The sequence below is a fragment of the Cryptomeria japonica genome, chromosome 2 (assembly GCF_030272615.1).
Source record: "Cryptomeria japonica chromosome 2, Sugi_1.0, whole genome shotgun sequence".
NCBI lineage: Eukaryota > Viridiplantae > Streptophyta > Pinopsida > Cupressales > Cupressaceae > Cryptomeria > Cryptomeria japonica.
The window spans coordinates 360,511,187-360,517,294 of record NC_081406.1 but is presented as its reverse complement, the minus strand read 5'-3'; positions in this window follow the sequence as shown (position 1 = coordinate 360,517,294).

Below are 6,108 nucleotides of genomic sequence, written 5' to 3'. Positions count from 1 at the left end.
TCTAGGAGCTGCTCTATCCTCCTCCACCTCACCCACTCCCCCTAGGGATCCACCCTCACTCCTCAGCTGCCTACCCTAAGCTGGTATCCTACTGCTGCTCACACCCGGATCACCACTACCCCGTCGTGGAGCCTCAGCCCTCTGTCCTTGACTCTGCCTCTGGCCCTGTCTCTAGTGCTATCCCTGTGCTGGTGCAGGGACATCATCCTCAACATCCTCAATGTGAGGAGCCTGCTCACCTGGATCTATCAAATGTAGGAAAGGATGCTACTGAAAGTAATCTCTATACTAGGGCAATACCCCCGCATCTGCTATATCATCCAGGTAATCCCACCTTAGGTGGTGTAAACCTATCAGCTCCTGCATAGCCATGACATAAGATAGCCTAGGTGCCCAACCTTGCCTCTCCTCGTCAACATACCTAGCATATGTTGTAAACTCCTGTGAGATCCCTTGAGGCCGTCCATACTGCCTCATCACTCATGAAACGATGAATTGCTCCATAATAGTCTGCGATCTCCCAATCAGTGGGTGTGTGACAAATAGATCTCTCCGCACTACCCGCCAGTCATCCCACAACTCTAACCGTCTATATGGTCACCATATGACAGCTATCAAGTCATCGAGCTACCGTCTCTAGAAGTATGTCTTGCCCAGATGGGGCTTTGTGATATATCCAGCATATCTATAAATGAGCGGTTGTCCTGGCTTCCTACTATCTGTCACTATCGGCCAACACATGGGAAGGTGCTCCCAAGCCCACACTTGCAAAATATATACCCCAGCAGCCATGCTCTGCCCCTCTCTATAAATGATCTCATGCATCTCTCAATACATGTAGGCCAGTAAACAAGAACCCCAACCAAGTCTCTGAGGGGACTCTATCAATCGCTCGAGCATCTGGTCCCATCCACTCTAAAAACCCTGCTACCCTTGGTCTGGCATCAAAAAGCACCCAATAAAACCTGCTAGGACACATGCTAAAGGATACTCCTCACTGTACCTGCTCATCAGTATATCCCAACTCATAGAACGAGTCAAGATATTAGGATCCCTAAAATGTTCCTCAGTGCCTGTAATCCAGATAATAATGTGGTATCATAGTCCACCTTATCCCCAGCAAAAGGGATATGAAGGATCCTGTACACATCCTCGGGAGTGATGGTCAACTCCCCAACTGGAAAATGAAAGGTATTATGCTCCAAATGAAATTGTTCTACCAACACTGTGAGAATCCCGTGGTTCACACAGATATCAGGTAACTGCATTAGGTGAGTAAAGCCACACATATCAATATGGGCATGCTCAACCTTAGATAAATACCGAACTAACACCATAGTGGGAGGATATACACATCTGAAGAGCATAGGAGGTAAGCAAACCTGCAACAATCCAACAAAGAAACATTAGAAAACATTCCACATGAGTCTACAAGAGAAGTTAAACATCACTCAAATTCAACTAACTCAATTGCAAAAGAAAAATTTCATGTTTACACTTTCAAAAATGGTCACTATTTTCTAAATGACAAAACACAGTTAAACAGAATCTCGTACGAGTCAGGAATGGCTCTCGTACGAGAAAACAGCCTCAAATGACACTTTATCGGACATCGTACGACAAAATGGTCTCCTAACGGACTTGTTGTATGACACAAGGGTTACTCTCATACGACAAATCTAATGGTCTTAAACGATGAAAGAAAAATTGCCAATTTCTCGCACGAGACAGGATCCTATCTCGCACAATAAACCGCGACACCCGACCCAAAACCCGTCAAAAATGTGAAAAATAAAATTAAAAATTAAACATTGGAAACATAAACATGCTAAAGATTGATCACTTACCATTGGCTCGTAGTTTCAGGGTCGATTGTGACATCTCTAGCACTCAAATCGATGTTGATGAGTAGGGACCACCATTTTTCTTCACAGAAGGCTTTTTGAATTTTTAAACTTGGAGGGTTAAAATGAATTGAAAATGACACTTTCATCCTATATATAGCCTAAAACCTAATTTTTCAACTTGCTTCGATGGACACAAAAATTGTACCCTTGGCTAATGTGCCTGCTCTAATTCCATTTTCGGTATCGAAATAAAAAATCAAGATCATCTTGCTAGTCAATTTCACAACTTGGACCACTTAGCGCTCTTTTCATCAAATGCTTATCCTGTCTTCAAGTTGCACTCCATTTCTCAACAATCAATGCTGAATATCAATTTCAATTCTACCAGTCAACTTTGCGATCAATTCAATCATTGCCAAATCTTCAATATTCTTCAAAATCAATTTGCGCTCAAATGACTACTCATCTCATAATTGCCTATAATCAAGTACCCTCGCTATCTTTCGATTTTGATCCTGAGGGGGCATACTCACGACCTTATGACTTCACATCTCACAAGTCGAGAAATTTTTCAAATTTTCATCAAAAGTCAAGCAAAATCTTTTCAATTAAAATAAAATCAATCCTTATCACTAAGGGGCATCTTAGCTTCATTGCTTCACATCAAGTTGAGATCTCTTGATCATCTGAATCAATCAATCAATCGCTAGGGGCATATCAGTTTCATCACTTCAAATCAAGCTGATATTTGTCTTTCATCTGAATTAATCTCTTAACATTAATCAGTTTCATCACTTCAAATCAAACTAATTACTCATTTAAACTCAATCAAAAGTTTAAAGAGTTTCTTTGATCACTCTAAATCTAAGCAGGTGTTCAGTATTCATTTCTTGATCAAGCTGGATGGTTTATTCTTCACTCATCGTGTCTTGATCAGTCAAGTTCAAGATTGATTTTTATCATCATTCACTGTATCTAAGATCAATCAAGTTCAAGTTCGGTATCTTTGTTTTCTATCGTTCCTTAGTTCAATCAAGTTTGGGATCGGTATCACTTTAATCAGACTTCATTTAGTTTTGTCGCTTCTAATCAAGCTAAACACTTTGCTTTTTTATCTAGTTCGTGATCAATCAAGTTGAGAACTGGCATCTCCTAGACATCACACATTCTTTGAATCAACGCACTGCTTGCACATTAATTCAAAGAGGGGCAAATGTAATACCCTAAAAATGGTCATCTAAACCATGGGCCCCTAATCTCGACAACATCACCAAGGTCCTAACCAAAGGCAATTAAATCAATCTTGAGCACATTATTAATTCTTCAATTATCAAAAATCACATGGCAAATCAACCACTCAATATTAATTAAATATTTATTTAATTAATCAAATCATTTCCAAGAATATCATTTTTTGATCAATTATCCCATTTTAATTTATTGAATATCTTTGCATATTTAATTAATTAATAAATTTGCCATTCAATCATGTAAAAAAAGAATTAATTCGCTACAAAAAGAAGAATTTATTACAAGACAAAGAGTTGAATTGAAAATTAAATAAAAGAATTGAATTGAGAGAGAAATCAAACTTGAGATATTATTTCTTTCTTTTCTAAATTGAGAACTTGAAATCAAAAAAGCAATTAATAAAATTATTAATTATTCTCTTAAATTGGAACTCAAAGCTTTTAGAAAAGGAGTTCAGTTGCATTAAGAAGACTCTTTTCTTGATTAAATTGAAGAATTATCTATTTTTATCACAAATGCATGGAATTGATTTATTATTGTTTTCCAATGCAACTTGGACTTATAATTTGAATGCATTTCAATTAAACTATAATTGGAATCTATCTCAAGGTTAACTCAACTTGATTTCTCAATTATTTTCAGTTAATCCTAAATTGAGCTTTTTGTAATTCTCTATAAATTTAGTCTTTAGCTCTCATTCCAATTCACCCCAGAGAGTTTTGAGAACACGCTTGGAGATTATTATCATGCTAATTTCGCTCTAGAGTCATTGAAATCATTGTGCTTTTTTATATTACTTGCATCCATTTTACATTCATTATTGCTTGCACCCATTGTTGCTTGAATTGATTATTATTGCTTGAATTATTCATCCATCTTGCATCCATATAGTTTAATATCATATAGAATAAATCCTTCGTCTTGGTGTAGTCTAGTCATTGGTATTGCTTATAAAAATCTGAGAGCAATCTTATACTTGCCTCTTTTACAAGGCAATTAGTCGCTTTGCTATGGTTTATTTCTTATTGATTATTGATTACTAACCAAGCATATAATGACTTAATTGAACTGTTGTTCTTGCAGCTACAGGTTCACTTTTTCACACACACAGTTAAGTGTGCATTTTTTAATGGGGATCTTGATGAGGAAGTTTGTATTGAGTAACCTAATGTTTTTTCACTTTCAGATGATAAAAACATGGTTTGCAGGTTAGGGAAAGCTTTATATGGATTGAAATAGGCACCTAGAGCTTGGTATGCAAGATTAGATAAATACCTTTTGAAGCTTGGTTTTACTAAGGGTAATGTTGAAAGTAATCTATATTATAAGGTCATTGGTGATGATATACTGATTATTGAAGTATTTGTTCATGACATTATTTTTGGAGGTGAAGATAATTTGTGCATGGAATTTTCTAAAAATATGGAGAAGGAATTTGAAATGTCTATGATTGGGGAAATGAAATTTTTCTTAGGTTTGCAGATTACTCAAAATGATAAAGGTATTTTTTGAAGAAATTTGGTATGGAAGACTCTAAACCGGTAAGTACTCCTATGGTTACTAGTGAGAAATTGATAAGGAAAGATGTTTCTACACTGGTAAATCCTACAGGATACAAGTCTATGTGTGAGATTTTGTCAAGATCAAGAGCTCAATGAAAAGTAAAATAGAGAGACAAAATAGATGATAGGAATAAACTATATTCTATCAAGAGAAAATACTGACCCATTGGATCATCAAAAGTTACATACAATGAATATGAGTTCACTTATATAGGCAAGGCTATATGGATATGTGAGCACACAAACATGACATGTGGCTCAATAAGAAACAAGGGTAGGTAGGAAATAGGTATGGTAGGTAGGAGAAACAATATAATATTTCACATGAGGTGGATCACCCACCGAATGTGGAATGTAATGAAAAGATCACAAAAGGTGGAAATTATAGTACACACATTATCCCAATGTGGCACAAACACCCAAGTGTCTCATACCCAAATTACTATGATATGCATGTTCCTAAGTAAAATTAAGTAAGGTGTAATAATATACTATTGGCAATATGGATTAATTGATTATGTGTTGCATTGATGTTTTGTCATTGATGTCAACACTAGCTGTCATGGTTGGTTACTGACAGATAGGTTTTGGTTACCAGTAGAAGATCTAGTGTTACCAGCAGAAGGGACTATCTGTTGGACACTTCCGACATGTTTGGATCAATGGACTATGTTTGGTTTTATGTGTCACATGCTTTTAGAGCATGTTTTGGTCAGTTGGTATTGACTTGGTAATTGAATGCTATCATATACTCTTGCAAACCCTTACCGGCATGGGTTTAAGGTTTAACCGGCAAAGCTTTCAGTGAGAAACCTTGACAGAATGCATAAGTGGTGTTGGTGTAGCTTCTAGATGGAATTTAGGATGTAGAAGGTGATCTCTGATTATGCCTCAACTAATTGAATACATTTCTTTGGCATGGTGGACCCAGATTAGGTCTGATGCCTATCTAGGTTATGGATCGGTATCATGTTAACATGTTCTCTACACGTTACTGGAATGATTTATGGATTGGTTATTGTTGTTTTGGTCTTAAGACAACATGGCATTGCATTTTAATATGGATATATGTAATGATCTTATTGTAATATCTTTTAGGTGGCCAACCTAATTGGTTTAGGCCTTAGGGCTTGTATAAATTGATGTAAGATCTCATTGTAGATCATGGTATGGAATGGAAATGTAATGATCATAGTTGTGGAATGCAATATCATATGCGAAGGAGATTTGGTCGATCATAGGTGATTGAATTGGGTTTAAGGAAGAGGTCAAAGGCTTCTAGTATTGAGATTAATTGGGACTATAATCAGGCATGGTAGATGCTATCTTTGGCAGTTCATTATTCTGGATTGTTGTCCATTTATCTTGAGGTGGTTATAACCTCTCTGTAGTCAGTGAGACTCTTTTGAAATGAGCAATACGCTCTAGGTAGTGTGCCTTCCTGCATT